Source organism: Setaria viridis, chromosome 3, assembly GCF_005286985.2.
Source record: "Setaria viridis chromosome 3, Setaria_viridis_v4.0, whole genome shotgun sequence".
Classification (NCBI taxonomy): domain Eukaryota; kingdom Viridiplantae; phylum Streptophyta; class Magnoliopsida; order Poales; family Poaceae; genus Setaria; species Setaria viridis.
Genome location: NC_048265.2, coordinates 39,680,982 through 39,702,658, shown reverse-complemented (window position 1 = coordinate 39,702,658; position 21,677 = coordinate 39,680,982).

Genomic DNA, 21,677 nt, shown 5'->3' with positions numbered 1-21,677 from the left:
CGGAGACAACCTCAAAGGTGTTCGAGCACTTCAACGACTACCCTATCCACATCATAAATATCCAAGAAGGGACCTAGTTGTGAAGTTCTACGGCGGGTAGACAACAGCTTCACGTGCAAATCATCGATGCATCCGTCGAAGGTTCGATTGTTGATCTCACTCCCACTCAGACTAATGCTTTGCTAAAGAAGGATGGTAATAATGACGCTTGCATCAGCAAAAGTTTTGTACATTTTCTGTTCCGGACATAGTGGAGTTTAGTGAAGAAGAGGCAGCACCGAAGAATAGTGAACAAAAATAAAAACATGAAGGCAAAGATTGACCTGTTAATGAAAAGATTGGAGAAGCTAGAGAAGAGAAGCTAGTTACACAGCTCGGAGGAGAATGCAAGAGCACCACTAGATAGTTGGGATATTCTTTCAACTCAGTGTTGGTGAACTATCCATCCGTTTCGAATTATATATCATTCCAACTTTCTTGGAGAGTCAAACTATTTTATATTTGACTAAAATTATAGAGAGAATCACAAAGGTTTATGGCACCGAATAGATATATTATGAAAATATATTTAATGAAGAAACTAATGGTACTTATTTGTTCATGAATATTAGTATTTTATTATATAAATTTGGTCAAACTTAAGATGCATTGACTCTCCAAGAAAGTCGAAACAACTTATAATTTGGAACGGAGGAGTACTCTCTGATCAAGCGCTTGATCAGTAAAATGCGTCGCCGCAGACTGCGGTCACCACGTTCGCCACGCACCGCATGGGGCATGAACGCACGTGCCTCCGCCTATGCTCTCTCGCCGCTAGACTAGGAGGATTAGTTAGACAATCAGACTTCATTGTAAATGTATAAATATGACTTCAAGAGCTTAATACAAACTATAGATGATCCAATCTACTTCCTACACTCGATAAAAAAACGACGAGATGAATTTGGCACAAAAGGTACAAGGATTGGCTGCTCAACAGGTGGCAGGGTAACTACTAGACTAGCGGTTGTTGGGATGTGCTGGCAGCGAACCCTCGTTGCAGGTAGCTTGCAACACCACTGCGCTTCGCAGATGAAAATTATGTCGAATAAGGTTCATGCCCACAGCCACAATGCATATATATATATATATATATATATATATATATATATATATATAATTACACCTCTGGTACCGCTACCTTTTTCTCATATGTTAATGTGACTGACAGTAGAATCACTAGGTTGTGCATATACTATCTTTCACCACACACAGGCCATGCCATGTGAACCACATTGTCGGCGTTCGAAACGTAGATAGGCTTGGGAGGCACGAGGAGCTCAATGGTACGAACTCTTACTGCAAAATTGAGTATTGTCCCTTGCAGTTGTAAGAGCTGACGAGTAATCTTCTAATACATGTCTCATTTCAGTTCATCAGAAAGCTCACGGTTGGCACAGCGTGCAGCGATTGAAGTACAATATGAGAAACTGCATCTGTATCCGCTCAACTGTGCCAACATTGTGGGTGGATCCCTGCAATTAGGGCAACTACTGGACAAGCGGTCGCTGGGATGCGCTTGCGGCGAAACGCTCGTTGCAGATAGCTAGCGGCACCACTGCGCTAGCAACATATGGCAACGCGCGCAGATTCTCCTCCAGCTTCTTTTTGGAGAGATCTGGCCTTCATGCGTGCGAGTTCTATTTTGGAACTGCGGGTGCGCGTAGAATAACATGAAGAGTTGAATGGTAACACGTATATACGAAAGCAGACACTGTAGAAAATATAATGCTGTTTAATCCCATAATTATACGATAGAAAGACTTGGATACGTATGATAATTTTTAAAGAAGAATACTCCCTCTGTCAAAGTCACCTAAGACTAAGAAATTTTAAGACAGATTAACAAGATCTAAAATAACCTAGATTGCTCCTACTTTTTAGCCGTATTTGATGCTAATTGACTGCCACATTCCCACATGCACGTGCACATATGCCAAATTGACTATAATAACTTGCTTTTTGGGACAAATTTTGAACCACATAATGACTGATGAAGGGAATACACATTATATAAATGGTATAGATCTTTGCTACCTCCTATTTTTTTGGGATACTTACCTCCTAGCTGGTACAGGGTTAAATACATCCGAATCCTTTAATTTTAGGAAGGAGGACACAATTATATTAAAGATAAACCAGACACTACAAAAAATTTTAGGCTTGCCCTTTTTTATTTTAGGGGCAAACGACAGGTTCCTCGTACAAAATCAGACGGCAAAATAATTTTTTCTTGTGGGACCTGTGCACACCCACTCTCTCACTTATCTGTTCCCCCCTCTCTCTATTATCCTCTTATCTCAATCTTATCTCTTCTCCACTCTAACCCTTTTCTCTATCTCCATCCCTCTTCCTTAATCCTTTCATTCACTCTCTTTTCTCAAGGACCCAACGACACAAAGGCACCAGGCGTGCGGGCGGGCGCGTAGCTAGGGATGGATTTGGATCGGATCCCCATGTGATTAATTGAATTCGGATAGCATTATTTATCATATTTTTAATTTGAATTTTAGATACGAGTACAGAATGAATAGTTCAAATTTAAATTTAGATTTACATTCGGATACCTACTTGTCTTAAAACATAACATAACATAACATAGCCTCGAGCGGGACGCGGCAGCCACTGCGGTTAAAACGAATAAGGTCCTGTTTGGAAGAGGGTGCTAAACTTTAGCACCCTTTTAGCACTAGAGCTCCCAAACAAGTGTGCTAAAAGTGATGTGCTAAAGTTTAGCACCCCACTTTTCTTTAGCACATCAAAGGGGTGCTAAAAGGTGCTAATGGATGTTAAAAGTGGTGTCCAAGCTCACTTTTTCCCTAGTTACCCCTTCTCTCTCCTCTCCACTTTTCCCAAAACCAGTCATAAATGAGGGTAATGTAATCATTTCTCACCCAAGGTGCTAAACTTTAGTACTATATCCAAACAACCACAAGTGCTAAACTTTAGCACTCCATTTGAGGGTGCTAAAGTTTAGCACTGTGCTAAAGTTTAGCACTGTGTATCTAAACAGAGCCTAAGTTATAGAAAAAGAGAGCAGCGACTGGGTCATACCTAAGTTGGATGAGTACAAAACTCAAAGACTTGACGGTAATTAATAAATTGTGGTCGGTATATAAGAAACTCGTTTTCAGCGATGTCTTCCGCATCGGAGGAAAGAAGCGTCGATCTCGTTGTTGCCACTTGGCTGTCCAGTCGACTGTTTGCGTCCGCCCTAAGATGCATGTAGGCGAGGTGCTACCTTATTTGTACTGTTGTCATTTGAAGTAATAAGGCCTTCGCAGCCGTGCTTAGAATGGGCTATTATTGTTAAGGCTATAATCTGCTATTGTAATATTAATTGATATATTGTGTGCTGCTGCTGCTATTCACTGCGGTTGAAACAACACTGCTGGGATTCGACCTTTAGTACTATTAGTTGACAATGAAACAGCCTTTCTTAAGATCAATAGTTCAGCTTGTTTAGGTGCGGTACGGTTCCACTCAAGCACCGTAACAAATCTAGTTACTAAAACATCAAATTTTCCTAATCAAAGTCCCCATAAACTGATATTATCAAAATCCCACTCAGTGTGAAACTTTGCAAGGGCCCCTCTGTGGAAGTTCCATTTTCTCTGCTAGCATTGCAAGAATTGGCATGACCTACTATCATGATGAGCTGATCAGCATGACCTACAAATGATGGTTCCTTCCACAGTTGTTATTTTTCATAGAGTAATGTAGCAAGGATACTAACGAGTCAATATTGTACAGCTAAATTTATTGATGAATATATCAATACATATAGGGCACTACAAATGAACTAAGTTCTCTTTATCTTGGTCGAACATGCATGACTCTATCTTTGCTTCTTAATGGCATCTCTGCTTTTCAAGTGAAGAATAACTGAACCACTTGCTGAAGCTGTGACTGTGTTGCACAACCATAGAGGAACATATCTATTCACTCATGCATGTGCAGCGCTGAGCTGCAGTACTACAATGCTTTTATTTCCCCGAAAGCAGTAATAATTATTTGTTTCTTTGCTTGCTGCACAGGAAAATCAGCCAAAGGGTCATGCTCGCATCCATCGTCCATTCGTCCCTATATATATATAGCTACACCTTCGGTACCACTACGTTTCCATATATGTTCTTGTGACTGACCGAAGAACACTTGATCTGCATCAGCAGCTCAATTACACAAATAATCTTTCACGACGAACCATGCCATGGGAACCATGTTGTCGGTGTTCAAACATAATCACATATATATATAGGCTTGGGAGGCATGAGGAGCTCAATGGTATGGCCCCTTAGTTTAAAACAGGGTATTATCTGTCGCAGTTCTAATATCTTAGGACTAATTTTTTAATATATGTCTCATTTCAGTTCTAAGAGCTGAGGACCCATTGCACAGCCATTGGCGAGCACTGCATGCCCACTTAAATGATGATGCGCCTCTCTCCATTTGTCTTGGTCCTTTTTCTTTTCTTCTTCTTCAGAAGCACACCCCAGGGATGCCGCCTAGCCCTTCATTCAGTTTTGCCCGTGAGCGCTGCCCGGCTGTGTGCGCCGCTGTGGCCTGCACATGCCTGCTTGTACTCACGCGCACTTAGCCGCGAGATCAAGCCGTAGTAGGGCCGCTCTGTTTCCTTGCTGTGCGCTGTCCCAGGGACGCATGACCTTTCTACATCAGTCAGACATGGAGATTTAACTGATTTTGAGGGAGAGAATATGGGGTGTTACCAGTGATATATTCGCAAGCTACTTATCAAACCTCACTTTTCTATGTTTCTTTTATGCCTTGGAATAATATGGTTTCTTATGGTATGCTTCCAAGTTTTGGGTAAAATTTTGCATGTATGTTCTAGGATAGGCCATTCAGCTAAACAAATATGAAATCTAAGTCTTCGTCCTAGGGGCCCTATCGACTTCGAGGTGAGAAGAATTACGGTGATGGACTGGAATGACGTCTCCTGGAAGACCGTATTATTTATATTCTTTGTTTCACATTTCTGTAGTATAATTAATTACTGTTCACTACTGATGTTTCGTGTCGATCGAGTCTGAAGAACGAGGTTGGCTATCTCCGATTCAGTAAAAAGTGATGTTCAGACCCATGCTGTATGCTAAAAACATTTTTTTTCTGATATATAGTTTATAGAAATGGTTCTATGATATCACTGGTAGAGAATTGGCCTTTAGTACCGGTTAGTAAGGTACAAATCTCCCGAAAATCCATCCGAAATAAACCAATCGGGACAAAAGAGGGTTCTTTTGTCCCGGGTCACTCAACCGGGACAAAAGACCCCCCTTTTATCCCGGTTGGTAATACCAACCGGGATAAAACGGGTCACCACGGCAGGCGCTGCAAAAAAAAAAAGAAATCCCAGGAGGCCCCCCACACGCGCAAGTCACAAGTCACGCGATTTTTCACGCGAAATATGCGCGTGCTCGCTGCATGGGATTCGAACCCACAACCTCCAGCCTCGCGCATAGCTTCCTTGCCATCCCACCTACACACCACATCTGACTATATAGGGGATGCTATCCTTTTGTATTAACTCGTGGGGACCCTTTTATCCCGGTTGGAAACACCAACCGGGATAAAAGAATTACAAACCGGGATAAAAGGGTTCGAGGGATTTTGTCCTCTTTCAGTCACCTCGTTGGGGACCCTTTTATCCCGGTTTGAAACACCAACCGGGATAAATGACCCCCTTTTTATCCCGGTTGGTATTACAAACCGGGATAAAAGGCTCTCGACCCTTTTATCCTGGTTGGTGGTCTTTTATCCCGGTTGGTTGGTTTCAAACCGGGATAAAAGGCCTCTCAGGGTCTTTTTTTCCCACTAGCCTTTGCAACCGGGATAAAAGGTCCCGGTTGGTTGGTGAGCCCCCCACCAGTGATCGAGCTTTAGTCCCGGGGTAACTTTAAACCGGGACAAAAGGGGACGTATCGAAAGTCAATTCTCTACTAGTGCATGTATGTCTGTGAGGCCTAAATATTTTTAGTCTTGTGGTTGTTGGATGAAAATAGTTGTATAGTAAGTGAAATTTACTCTCAGTTCAGTGTCAGATGCCAACAACAGGTGTTCACATGCGGACACGCATGTATATATGAGCACTACGTTCTGAGCCCTGATTTAGTCAAGGTTGCAACGTAAAAGCCGATACACATCAGACACGTGCACGCGAGCATATAACTCAAGCCAGAACCAAGAGCCCGCAACAAGAGTGTATCACCGTGTCCATACATGATACAAATTACTTGAGCTTTGTTGTGCGTATGCACTAAAATGAAAAGGATGAAACCGTGTAGATTTGCGAATAGCTTTTACTCAAAAAAAGCTACTCGTATTAGACATGGGAAGCGTCAGGAGAAATGGGCATTGATATGCAGCTGACGGCTGTACCACAAACAACCGAGCTGCCACCATGAAAGAATTATGTTGTACTGGGGATGCTCGTATGTGCATTTTGATTTGCGATTCCTGTAGCTCTAGAGTAGTAAACTGGAGAGATGGCATTTGTTGCTTCCTTCCATGGTTTGGTGTTGCTGCTTGATAGCTCCCTCTGAGCTGCGTCATTATCATTTGTTACAGACATTAACGGACACATAAACTGCTTATATATACATGATCCAAGGAAAAATCATTATACCTTACAGTAAACTAGTAGCTCTAGTTCCTCGCAATGTGTACATGTGCCCATTTTTATATGTTCAGTCCAAGCTAAACTAATCGATCAATATGCATGCATCCGAAAAACCTAATAGATCAATATTAGATAATGATCTGGGTAGTACAAATTTCCTATAAAATGGGCGATCATTATAAAAGTTTTAGATTATCTAATAGTTAGCAATAGAGTCATTACCTATGGTAGAGCTAGATATTGAAGTGACGAATTGCCTAATTTTAAAATTGGAAAGCAACATATGACACCGTGTTATAAAGATTGTGACCCATACATGTTCGTCCTATATCTTTAATGCCCACCAAAACCTATGCTCGTCAATAATCATGCATCTCGCTTGTCCGTTGTCCGGCCACCATTGATCTGTCATCTATTCTGCACGGGCACACTACCGGAAACAGTAAATTCGCCGAGTGTAAAAATTTTGCCGAGTGCTTTCTTTCGGGCACTCGGCAAACAGCCTTTTTACCGAGTCTATTCAACGGGGCACTCGGCAAACATATTACACTCAGCAATAAGGTCGTTTGCCGAGTGCCATAAATACGACACTCGGCAAACCGCTCAGTGCCACTCGGCAAAAGTCCGACACTTGGTAAATCAACGGCGCGTGCATCACACGTGCACCGTCCGTCACCGGACTGGGCCGGCCGTTAGTCCTTTGCCGAGTGTTGGACGCTGACACTCGGCAAAGAGGCCATTCGCCGAGTGCCACCCGCCCACACTCGGCAAATCAAGAAGGTCGCCGAGTGCCAATCTAAGACACTCGGCAAACATATTACTTCGCCGAGTGCCTCACCCTGGACACTCGGCAAACACAATACTTCGCCGAGTGTTTTGTTTTGCACTCGGCGAACAAAAAAAATTTTCTTCCCCCAGCCTCCACACTTTTTCTACTCCCCACGTAGGAGATTTTGTAATCCATAATAAAAGTTGGTATATTTTATGGTCTGTTTGCTATTTTTAATGAAATGATTGCATTAATAGGAATTTTTTTTATTCATGTCAGATTTTAACTGCAGGTACATGAAATGATGGATTATAATCAGTGGAAAAATTATATCCATATTATGGAGTCCGGATTGAGTTCTCAACAAGGAAATGAAAACAAATTTTGATCATTGTTTTTAAAAAACACGACCACGAACGTGTGGTTGAATGGTTGTTTAATTCTAAAAAAAGCAAACGAAATCTGAAAATCACAAGATTTGTCAAGATGTCATGATATTATGTGTGGAGGCTGTGGTAAAAAATTAAGAAGGTTTCGCCCAATTTCTGACATATGATGCTTACAAGCCCACTCATCTCATGGAAGGATTCATAGAAGTTAGAGAGGACACAATAAGATTTGGAGTCCAAGTGACACTTGAGTTAAGGTTTGGCTTCAAATCTTTTTGTATAGGCAACATACAACACAGATTGGTTCGTGTCACAATTTGGAAATTTTTCGGATGCGTTTTTTATTTTTTATTGATTAAATGCAATTATAGATTTTTAGTAGATATAAATGCAATTTGCACTATAACTGCATGAAATAATAGAACATTATCAGTAGAAAAATAATTTAACCATTGTTGAGTGATGTTGACACGATTTTGCCCAAGTATATTAGGAAAAGATCTGTAAAACAGGTTATTGAAGAAGGTACATGAAATATTATTGTATTTTGCCGAGTGTATAAAAAAACACTCGGCAAAGGTACCTTTTGCCGAGTGTTTTTCCCAGACGCTCGGCAAAAAGGGTACACAGGCCCACTGGTAGTATTCTCCTCCTCCTTTAAAAAAGAAAAACGTGGCATTGCCGAGTGCCTTGGATCTGGCACTCGACAAAGAAAGAAGGTTTGCCGAGTGCCAGATCGCAGGCACTCGGCAATGTACCTGGCAGGTCGAATTTCGTGCGCCAACAGATTTAAAAAAAATGAATCTTTACTTTGCCGAGTGCCAGATCGCGGGCACTCGGCAAAGCACCGGACTTTAAAAAAAATGAATCTTTACTTTGCCGAGTGCCAGATCGCAGGCACTCGGCAAAGCAACGGACTTACGTTTTCAGCCGAACCGCCGCGTGCGGCCCGGCCTCTATCCCAAAATCGAAATGACGCTCCTCTCTCACGCCGCCGCCACCCGCTACCTGCCGGCCGCCGCCGCCTGCCGCGCTCGCCCCGGTGCCCCCGCCGCCAGCCCCGGCACCCCGCCCCGCCGCCCCGACTCCCCGCGCCCCCGGCGGCCCACCACCGCCCGCCGCGCTTGCCCCGGTGCCCCCGCCCCCGGCCCTGGCGCCCCGCCCCGCCGCCCCGACTCCCCGTGCCCCCGGCGGCCCGCCGCCGCCACCCGTGCCCCGGTGCGCCGACGCCCGCTCCGGCCCCGACGCCCCGGCCCGGCGACCCCGCCCCCGACCCCGACGCCCCCTGCCCGGTGCCCCGGCCCACCGGCCGCCCCCGCCCCAGCCCCGGCGGCCCCGGCCCCGGCGCCCCCTTCCCCGCGGCCGGCCCCGCCCCGGCCCCAGCGGCCCCGGCCCCGGCGCCCCCTGTCCGGCGGCCCGCCCCAACGGCCGCCCTCGGCCTGCCCCCGGCGTCCCCGGACCTGGCGCCCCCTGCCCCGACGCCCCGGCCCACCGGCCGCCCCCCCCGGCCCCAACGGCCCCGGCACCGGCGCCCCCGGCCCGACCCGCCCGTGCCCCCCTGCCCGGTGTCCTAGGACCCTGGTGCCCCGCCCCTGACACTCCCGCCGCCGCCGGACGTCCCATCGACTTTCTAGGCCGGCGTCCCTCACCCTCCCGGTAATGAATACTTCTTTTTCAAGTTACAAAATCAGAATTAGGAAGTAGGTTAAAATTAGAAATTAGAAATTAGAAATTGTAGGGCTTTAGTTGTAGAAATTAGAAAATGATGTTTTGCTTGGGAATCTAAGGTATAAGAATGTTTGTGGAAGTCGGCCATCGTGTCGTTCCTTCTTCTGTACATGTGGTTGTCGGCCATCGTGCCGTTTCATTTGATGCAGGTTATGGAAACCTCCACGTGCAGGGGAGGTGCTGCCAAAAATTTTAGTTGACAGTTGTATGTTCTTTTTTGGCAGGAGAGGCTACGTTACCGTCCTCGAGTCGTCACTTTGTACGATAGCAAGGTGAGTCATCCTACACCTCTATTTCCGTATGATGTTCGTATATCACGTAACCTAGTTAGGCGTCTCCCGTTCGAAAGAGATACGGTTGGAAATATATAGATGTTTGCATATTTATAACCGTATCTGTTTCGAATTGTCCACATCACTTTGGACAGCACGAGGATGTGTAGGTGGGTTTAGTTTCCATAGTCTACTCCGATCCGAGTTAGAGTTTCGGCAGCACCTCCCAATTGTTCTCCGGATACACAATCTCCATTCAAGGACGTGTATTTGGAGAACAGCGGGGAGGTGCTGCCGAAATTCTATCTCGGGTCGGAGTAGACCATGGAAACTAATCCCACCTACACATCCTCGTGTGGGATTAGGACCTATCTTCACCTAATAGACAGTATAGGAACATGTAGATGCAACGTGAGTTTTTATATTACTCGCTGATATGCTAGAGGATGGAGGATCGTCAGTGGATGTACATGGGCCGATCTAGTCAGAATTCGTTGACCGATGAATGGATAAACAAGACCGATGCTTTCTTGGAACAGGCATTTGCAAGGATCAAAGGAGGAAGAGATACTTGGTGTCTGTGTAGCAAATGTGGAAACCTGCATCGGCAAACCAAGTTAGAAATGGGTAAACATCTTGTTAGGCACGGATTTACGTCAGACTATACCATCTGGATCTACCATGGTGAAGTCGATCGTGGGAGGGACAAGGTCATCAGACAACGGATCGAGCAATATGATGATGACGCCGGGGTGGGACACATCTTAGATGACTATCATGAAGCTCGTAGGGAGGAGGAGCCTGAGGCTACCGCAAAGGCGTATTACGACATGTTGTGTGCGGCACAGCAACCCCTTCACGGGCATACCAAGGTCTCTCAACTGGATGCCATTGCACGTCTAATGGTTGTGAAGTCCCAGTTTAGCTTGAGTCGAAACGCCTGTGTTGCTCTGTAAGTTGGAGAAGACCTTTCCTCCTGGCTTCTTCAATCCGATGCAGCATATGATTTTACACCTCCCGTATGAAGCACGAATGGGGGGGCCTGTGCAGGGCCATTGGTGCTATTCAATTGAGAGATGTCAAAAGGTTCTTCGAACTAAATGTAAAAACAAATGCAAAATTGAAGCCTCCATTGCAGAGGCATACATTCTGGAGGAGGTGTCAAACTTCACGACAAAATACTATGCTGACAACCTTCCTAGCGTGCACAATCCACCGCCTCGTTACAATGACAGCGAAGTTGAATCGAGCCTTAGTCTTTTTCGAGGACAACATGGAAGTGCAAGTGGTGTGACACAGAAAAAATTGAAACATAAAGAGTGGCGCACTATCATGCAGTATGTATTGACAAACCTATCCGAGGTGGAGCCGTACATACTGTAAGTTCTGAACAAACTAGTTTTTTCTCAATTTGTCAGTATTCTTCGTCCAACTCTCATGTTTCTCATTGGTACAGGGAATTCCATCATAACTTCTGGCGTAATTCAAGGGAACCTACCCCCGCACGAAGCCGAGACTCTTCTCAAAGAGGGTGCAGGAAATGGAATGCCCGATTTCATTTCTTGGTTCAAACATAAGGTACAGTCCATTTTAGCTTGTACTTAGCTTGATTAGAAGTTGACCATACATGCGAATAATATAACGAACCACCCTACTTCAACTTGCAGGCCCAAACCGATTCGTCTATGAATGCCGAGTTGAGACAGGTTGCCGATGGCTGTGCCTACAGGGTCAAATCTTTTACCGGTTATGATGTAAATGGATATCGCTTTCACACAACAAGCCATGAGCATAGTCGGCCCAATCGAAGAACGACAAATAGCGGAGTTTTTACGCCAGGCTTTGATGGTGTAGAGTACTACGGAAGAATTGAAGAGATATACGAACTAACTTTTCATGGTTGCAAAGTTCTTAATCTAGTCATATTCAAATGCCATTGGTTTGATCCATCAGTCGTGAGACGGGCACCTAATCTTGGGTTAGTCGAAATTCGCCAATCATCCGTCTTAGAAGGAGACGATGTATACATTGTGGCTCAACAGGCCACGCAAGTTTATTATTTATCATACCCGTGCCAATCCGACGACCGTCTTAAAGGTTGGGATGTTGTGTACAAGGTATCGCCGCACGGTAAATTACCTGTACCAAACAATGAAGATTACAACATTGACCCCAACACATATGACGGAGATTTTTTTCAAGAAGATGGGCTCAAAGGAGATTTTGAGATTGATTTAACCGACGCTTTCGGAATGGAAGTGGACAATGAAATGGTTGCTGACGATGACGCTGGAGAGGAGGTTCATAATATGAAGGAGTTAGAATTACTTCAACAGTTACAGTTAGGACAGGAGATTGATGATGACACTCCTCCTTCGGAGCACGGGAATGATTTTATTGACACGCGTGACAGCGATGATGAGACTTATGATCTAGCTAATCCTGATCATGATGATTATTTCTAAGACATGTATGGGCCGTACTAATTTATTTATTATTTGTCATACCATGTTATTTATTAAGTATGTTTACTTTATTTTGCACATCTTATACATTATGTTTTGTTTATCTGTGCTAATTTGTTTACTCTTGGCAAATGCAGGTGACTCAACAATGGTGGGCGGTACGAGGAAGATTGCAGCACTTTACGAAAAACTAAAAGCTGCAGCTTCAGGGTCAGGTACAAGGTCAGACGTATCGAGAGGTCGAGGGCGGCGTCGAGGGAGGGGTGGAGGCAGGGGTGATGCACAGGTCGAGGAAACGGAGGGGGCACAGGTCCTTGCTAGAGGCAGGGGTCGGGGCAGGGGTCGAGGAAAGGGTAAAGGGGTGAGGCCGCCCTCGCCTGCGCCTTCGTCGTCGGAGGAGGAGGAGGTACCTTCCACACACGCCTCTAGTGATGAGGCGGAGGTACAGCAGGAGCAGGACCAGGACCAGGACCAGGAGCAGGAGTAGGAGAGGGAGGAAGGGGAGGAGGCAGGGGATTCACAGTCCAAGATCTGGTTGCGAGGTCCCTCGTCCCTCTCAGGGCGACCGATCCCTCTTCATTTACGCCCACTGATTCAACCCACTAGGGCAAAGTAAGTTCCTTTACATATTCCCAGTACTTTTGATATGTTGAAATTTACAATAGAAACTAATAATCTATATTAATCACTTGTGCAGGAGTTGGACTAAGCTCAGTGGGGGTGCCCACAACCGCAAGGTCAACGGCATTGTTGGTCTTTTGTGTAGGCTACACTTCCCCAGTCTAGTGGTCTTCGCCGAACAGGAGGAGCCGGCCTACACGTGGGATCACTACGTCGCCGCCGCCGACGTCGGTGATCGTGACCACAGGCAATTTGCGAATAAGGCGGAGCGGGTGAAGGCCGAGCTGTGGGTAAGTATTCGAAGCACTAGATTGCTTAATACACCAGCTTCGCTAGACATTCTTGAAAAACTAATTGTTTGCAATGTGTCTATACGCAGGACTTTTATAGATGCTAGGAGGGATTCGAGGCTAGGGCGGCCTCCGTCATTGAACAAGCTGCCAAGAAGCTCGTTAAGGACATGCACTACGAGGCGCGGGTTCATGCCATCATCGACTTCTATGCTGAATACAGAAGGATGAGGGTCAAAAAAGAAGAGGCCAGGACAATGAACCTGACCAAGGAAGAATTCATGATGGTACGTACAGAAAGTTAATATTTACTATTTCTGAGATTAATTACGCTTAACTTCTTTTGTTATATGTCACACACTTGATGATGTAGGTGCCTCCATGGTAGTGCCGATCCTTTACCCGGTGCTAGGAACAAATGGTGGACGTGTGGTTGCAGCCCGGGTGGTTGGAGAACCACGTTGCTTGCCGGGAGCGGCATCTGCAGATGCCATATGCACCACACCATCAAGGCAGCCTGAGCATTGATGAATACAAGGAAAAATGGGTACGTGAATTTATTTCTTTATTCTCACACATAATGCACATAATACTGCATATAGTGTAATCCTTTTGTATTTTTGCCGCAGACATCATCACATGAAGGCCAGGAGTGCTCCCGGTTCAAGGCATGGGTTATGTCCAAAAAGGGCAAGGCCACGGCAGACATCGACTTCAACCCAGAGGACCCGCCGAGGCATACAGCCATCCCAGCATCCACAGCCGCGTCACCGAGTACACAGCAATGGCGAGGGAGGTTCATGGGCCAGAGTTCGATCCGAGCTCTCAGGATATTGATGCTGAAATTGTGATGAGGGTGGGAGGAGGGAAGAAGCATGGCAGGTATTGGATTGGAGATAGCGTGATCGACACTGCCAGTACTCCCACCCTCTCTCAGATTCGAGCAAGGAGCACGGACTCGAGCCCCGCGATACGGGCACGGCCTACCGCTGCACAGTTACAGATGCAGGCTCTGCAGGTTATTCCTGTTTCTTTAATTTTTCATTCATTTTGTACATATCTTTTGCTTTGCAATAAGACATTGGGATGAAATATTGTAGGCCCAGGTGGAGGTAGAACGGAAGCGCCGGGAGAAACTAGAGGCGAGGATCGAGGCGGATCGGCAGCTAGAAAGGCAGAGGATGGAGCAGAAGTTCCAATACATGCAGAGTGTCTTTCACAGTTTAGGTCAGACTCCACCACCTATGCCACCGAACCTATTCCCACCACCTCCACCACCTCCTGCAGCTACTCTTGTGAGTCACTCTCAACCTTACAATCAATCTAGAGTTAAACTAGAAACTACGGACACTATAGACTTACACTAGAAAAGTGACTAATGCAATCTCTATAACTTTGTGCAGAATCAATCGGCGGCGTCCAATGTAGAATCTTCTTGGGGGCAGTGGCCACCTGCACATCCTCCTCAGCCTCCTCATCCTCCTCATCCTCCTCAGTGACTTGTGAACTAGAGGTGTTAGCTGTGGTAAAACTTGTGAATTACTTGTTTCGACGAGAACTTGTGAATGTTATTTGTGTGCTTGTGATGCTTGTGGTGCAATTTATATGCCTGTGGTGTAATTTATATGCCTGTGCTTCTGTGGTTGTTTTTTGAGAGGGGTCTTTTATACGTAACATTTCTATTTTTCAGGGGGGGATGTATACTTTGTCGAGTGTTAACACTCGGCAAAGAGGACATTTTCTGTTAGTTCGACGGCTTTGCCGAGTGCATTGCCAAAACACTCGGCACAGGCGTCATAAAATATTTGCGGGATTGGCCTCTTTGCCGAGTGCCAAGAGGAAGGCACTCGGCAAACTATGTATGTTCGCCGAGTGCCACTGGGAAACACTCGGCAAACGGCTCAAAAAAATCTGGCGGGTGAGGCCTCTTTGCCGAGTGTCGTATAGAAATACACTCGGCAAAGATTTTCTGTTTGCCGAGTGTCATCTAAAATACACTCGGCAAACGGTGTACCTTCACCGAGTGCAATATAGAAATACACTCGGCAAAATTTAAGTATTTGCCGAGTGTCGGCCGTCTGACACTCGGCAAAGTAGCTGTTACCGTCACAGACCGTTATCACCTTTGTGCCGAGTGTTATATTTTGCCGAGTGTTTTCTGGCACTCGGCAAAGGTTTTGTCAAGTGCTCGATGGTCGACACTCGGCAAACCTACTGTTTGCCGAGGGAAACTTTGCCGAGTAGAGTTCGCCGAGTGTTACACTCGGCAAACCCTTTGCCGAGTGTATTTGGACCTTCGCCGAGTGCCTGGGGCACTCGGCAAAGTTACTGTTTCTGGTAGTGGCACCTCTGTGTGTGCAACGTCTGAAAGGCAAATCCACCAGCCACAAAAAATTAGTTTTAAAGCTAATGTGCACCTACTATTTTGCAACAAAGAAGGTGTTTCGATTTATAAATGCCATAATTCAACAAACTAATCTTGCTTTTTTACTAGATGAGCATTACTTAGATCACACATGAGAAAGCAACAAATAGATAAAGCGAGAAAACAAAGATTGCAATAGAGAAAAAATATATATAGTAGAGACATAATCGAGATAATGTATTATTTAATATTTTATTATGTTCATATAGACATTTATTCAAAGTTAACATATATAGCTCCATATTTTAATCAGTATATAGAGCAGAATAACGCAACAATATATTGAACTCTTATGATTACAGACATATGGGCCATCCATAACAAATAATAGCAGAGTGTGATATCAGGGCAGCAAGACAATTACTGCTATTAGTGTTAAATCTTTGAAGAAGTACAGGAAGGGCAACTGCAGTCTGTAGATGCCAGGACGAATGGTCTATTGTTCAACTAATAATCTTGCAAAATATGCTTGATTATTTATTCTCTAAATTATATTTTGTTCTAGCCATGCAATTTCATGAGCCACGAGCTGCATATATGCCAACTAGTAGTTTTCACACGCACATATGCATGATATATATACAACTATAAGAGCTATGATCCAACCTGTCATGCATTCTTACTGAGTCAAGGTCGCTCCTATATATAAATCAAAAAACTGGAGATGGCATCTAGAGTGTAGCAATTAAGGGTGCGTATGTACGCGGTACAAATTACTATATATTGGAGAAAGCTATTCATCGCTAGAAGAGTCACAAAGCTAGGCATGGGAGACGTCAGGAGAACTGGGCTTGGATCTCTATTGGAGCACCGTCATATGGTTTGCATGATTTCCTCCAATGTGGATTATTGAGCTACCAGCTTGAGCGCCATAGCAAGACCAGCCAATGGACATACCAGCAGGCCCAAATGCTGGCGCTGAAATTTGAAGCAGTACTGTAACTAGGCACCATAGAATTCGGCATATCAAATAATCACATAGTTTGTATAGCCTGCTAGTTTGCCGTATCAGATGCCATTTTCTGCTTCCTTCGATCCTCGAACTTTATTTTAATACCTAGCAATAGAGACATCACCTATGGTTGAGCTCAAAATTGAAGTGATGAATAGACTAATTTTAAAATCTGAAAGGAAATGACCGTGTTGATAATATTACGACCATACATGTTCCTCCTAAAAATTGAATGCCCACCAAAACTTGGAAACCTGGAATGCATTATTGTTCTGCACCAGCAGTCCAGCACCCTACTTTCCGATGTCCTGCTGCTGTTGATCTGCCATGTCACAAACCACCGCTGTGAAACATCTGCAGGGTTAATGCAGCTAATGTGCACCTACCATTATGCAAATTATTTTGCAAAATAGGAAGAGTTTTGTTCTATAACTACCATAGTTTTAACAAGATCAGCATTATTCCAATCACACCACTAAGGAACAACTAGACAAACCAAGAAAATTGCTTGCAAGAAAGAAAAAAATGGCACAGAGATAAAAAAAAATTGAGATACTGTATTCCCCTTAACATTTCTCTTTTGTTAGATGTTTTGTTAAACATTAACATTTATTTGATGTTAGAGGCACTGAGGTCCATAGTTGAAACTTGAATCTATAGGGAAAAGAAATAATGTGAATTGTTTTGAACTTATTAGGAAATACAATGAAGATATGGGACTAATGGGACATCCATAACAACAGCAAAGTGGAATTTTAATGTAAACTTAATTTTCAAAGAAAAGAGAATATTATGTGTAGTGTTGAGAAGAAATGTGTTGATGGACTAGAGTCACATGTACTTTATATTTTGACACAATAACAATTTTATAAATTTTGTTTTATATATTTTTTTTGAAAGTATCAATTGATACTACAACTGCAGGTTCAGACTGACTATTGAATGAGGCGGGCCATCGCCGATTCAGTGAAGAGAGTGAAGTCCAGATCAGTAGTGAGCGTTGAAATGTACAATTTGTGCTTCTAGAATGCATGAATCTTGAATTACCTTACAACTACATGCGTACGAACCACAAGCGGCACAAAAAAACCTTCACGTGTAGACAGCCATTATGTAGGAGCGGTATGATCTATACCCATATAAATATCTAATCATGGTCGGTACTATACATACACCAAGAAGATAGGATCCCGTAACAATATAATATCTTTTTATACTTTACAGTGCTTACCTGCTAGGCCTATTATATCCGTGTCCAAATTGCCGTACTCAAATCGTGTCTCGACTTGTTTCTGGACTTTCTATTGGATCTTAGCAAGCAAGCAGCATATCCCAGCACGAGAAGCGATAGGACTACTGGGAATCAATGGTTATTATGTTCTGTATGGGTGCTGATTGCTGAATCTACAATAATATGGCTTAAAGCAAAGAACGTGGCACGTCATCCTCGAAAACTCCTCCCAAATCAGAAACACATATACCTCACATATGTTCCTATGATGCCATCAGGGGAGGACTATGCAGCTTTGTTACTCCATATGTTCCCAATGAACATTATCTTGGAGCTGACAGAAACACAAGAGGCCTGGTTCATTTGAAGATGCGGAGTTTTGACTTTAGAGTTCTTTTTGAAAGAACATGCCATATTCTCATATCCAATGTCATTTCCAGTGTTTATGGTCTGGGTATTTCTATCATTTTTAAGAGGAAGTATTTTCTAGGCAAGTTACACTTATGGCTTTACGATTCAGGGACTTGAAACAATCCTGGCTCAAACTTCTCTTGTTCCCCAAAGAAAGGCCATACATATATAACCCCTTTGTAAATAAATTTAAAGTACCCATTGGTACTTGTTGGTACTTAAGGTACTTCCTTTATTTCCACCTTTATTTCCACTGTCAGATAGGAAAAAAACAATTAAAAAATAAATTAAAGAACTATTTTTGTACTTGGTCCAATCAATTTGATACTTCCTAGTACTTTTCTTCAGGCACTTAAGTTACTTCTTTTTCTTTTGAGATTTCTTAGGATGGATGGCTCTCATTTTTTCCAATCATTCTAAAATTTCTCAAATTGAAAACCCACTTTTCATGCTAAATTGTGTGTATTTTACTGAGGATATATATATATATATAGCCCCAGTGCCCGGCAGCTATGCCTGCGTAAATACAGTTTCAGTGCCGAGGATAGTTAACCTAACTTATAATCTAGTGATTGATGGGAGACAGCCTTGCTGGCACACCGTACTGCTCCCTATGAGAGGTCCATGGAATGGTATTGTCCCCAGACTAGGCTCGGGAGACATCAGGAGTGGGAGTGAGAGTGGCAGTTGTTGGGCCTGTGTTCATGCACATGGATGAGAATGATTCTAACGGCAACCAAACTGCTGCTAAGCACCCAATTCTTGCCTTATTTATGTTCTATAACAAGGATATATTAGATGATGAGCCCATTCATCAATAATGGATTGGGAAGATCGCCGAGTTCCCCAACTGCATTTCAAACGATCAGGGGCGGTCAAGTTTGGATTTGGTCGAAGTATAACAGAATCGTATGAACAAACAAAAAAATAATATCAGACACCTATGATGAATATTTGAATGATGTAGTCATGTAGTAGTTTCAAACCATGTTGCCAAGATAAAACAAGATTTGTCCAAACACACCGTGTTGAAAAGAAGTCCTGAGTGTGGAACGTTAGAAATAAATGATATTTTAGCAATACCACGAATTTACAATTAAAATATTTAAGCGTCCAAAATACCTTCTGTCTTACTAAAATCAGCTACTTTGCAGTACAATAGTTTTTTAACACCAAAAAACTATTGTGTTCAAACAGCTCCACACAATATTTTTTTTTTGCGATGAATGGAGTACCGAGCCGGTGTATGTACGTATATATTAGCATTAGTTGCATCTACATTATTTCTGTTCACGTTTTGACTTCGTATTAACTTTTACAGTACCTTATTCCCCCTATGTAGCTAGCTTGAGATTATAAACTGCATCCAAGTCTTGATTTAGTGGGGTAGAAATTGGCATTCATCTTGACTAACGTATTTCCATTGTTTGTTAATCTTTTTGTTTAACTTACAACTTACAAGAGAAGGGGCAATGATGACAGTGTCCTTTCACATCCACCAATACAAAAATGATTTTCCATCCTCAACAAAAATCTCAGTTGGTAACACACCTTTAGTCCCGGTTGGTGTTACCAACCCCGGACTAAAGGATCCCCCACGAGTTACTACAAAAGCATTGCATCCCCTACTCGATTAGATGTGTTGCGTAGGTGAGATGGTAAGAAAGCTACACGTGAGGCTTGAGATCGTGGGTTCGAATCCCACGCACCGCGCATGCGCATATTTCGCATGAAAAATCACGTGACTTGTGACTCGCGTGTAGGGGGACCTCCTGGGAATTTCTAATAGTTCACCTGGAACTAAAGGCTGGGATTTTTAGTCCCAAATAATTAGTCCCGGTTGAGAAAATCGAGATCTATAAAGTTTACCAACCGAAACTAATGCTCGTTGATCACAAAACACACCCTTCGAACAGGAATACGGTGCATGGGGTGCAATGGCTCAAGGCGGCTTGCAGACAGCCTTTGACACGATCTGCTGCCACTACCATCATATTGATAAGAGTGAATTGTGACAGCTAAAAAAACAATCTTAAGATGCGCCACCACTTAGACAACCACACCTGGAAATCCCCCCGTGAATGCCCATTTTCGGGCGCAGTCTAGGGCACCGCGAGGTTCACTTAGGCAACCCCTCCTGAAAATGCCCCATTTGAAGGCGGCGGTTGTATATAATAAATTCATACGTCAATGCAAATGAACTATTGCTGTACTTTTTCCTGAAAGAAGAGGGAGGGAAATAATTTGATTTCACTACACAATCCTTCAACACCATTAATATTTTCAGGACATCAGTGCTCTGTGCCGAGGTAGGATGAGCCTCAATCGCTTATGGGCTGGACAGGTTTTCATTGGGCTGGCTAATTTATATTGTGAACTAATTTGTGGTGTTAGAGCAAAAATTTCGAGGATTCCAGATTCGTCCAATATTAATCGGAGCTTGTTCTCACCGAAAACATTAGTTGGGTCTTGCTTGATAGACCAGTTAAATAAATCGGATGCGATCTAGTATGTATCGATAAACCTAGACCATGTCTCCTCTTCCCTCAAGAAAAATGAACATATGTCAATGACTCGTGGTTGGCGCGTATGAACTCGTGGTTGTCATTTTTCTTAGGGGAAGAGGAGACATGGTCTATGAACTGATTATGCATAGCTTTGCATGATTTTATGCTGTTTTGTATACAAAATCACAACAACACAGAAGGCTCGTGATAACATGTCATTTTGATTGCCATTCTTGTACTTTAGCTAATATATATTCAGTTTACCCAAACATACCAGTATGGTTATTTTAAATATAGCATTATGTGTAGATATAGTAGTTTTGCCTCAGAAAATTCATGTTCAATGGATGTCAATCTTCACAGTCAGATGTGTGAACCAAGTTACCAAGAAACATCTTAGATATAATAGTGTTCTTTTTTATTTCTTCTTGTTCAAATCGAAGCATATAGTCTACCTAGACAATACTTCCACATCGTATTTCATTTCAGATCATTTTCCTCACATGGTCAAAACTAATAACATAGTTATTTACATGCTTTTCCTTTTTTTTTTCTGGTAGTCGATGTAGCTGTACGAGCCATCATTTAGTACCGAGGCAGCAATCTTCTTGTGTTCTTCACAGGCTCAGCACGTACCAGCACAATTATGGATAGCAGAGTTTCTTTTTGGGCCTCAATACCACCAAAGCGGATTTAGTGTCAAATCGATCAATTGGGTTCGAAGCAAATTCTCAACAATAAAAAACGCAGGGACAAGAATATAGTTTCAGCATCTGCTTACATCTTCCCAAGTTTCCATGAGCAAAAATGACAAAAATGTCCGCAACAAAGGTGGAGGAGTGGTGGGCATTGGGTTGGAGAAGAAGGGGCGAAGGGGGTTTTATGTTGGACTATTTTCACCACTGTGAAATACTGACCATTTTCACCGCCGGCTCCAACAG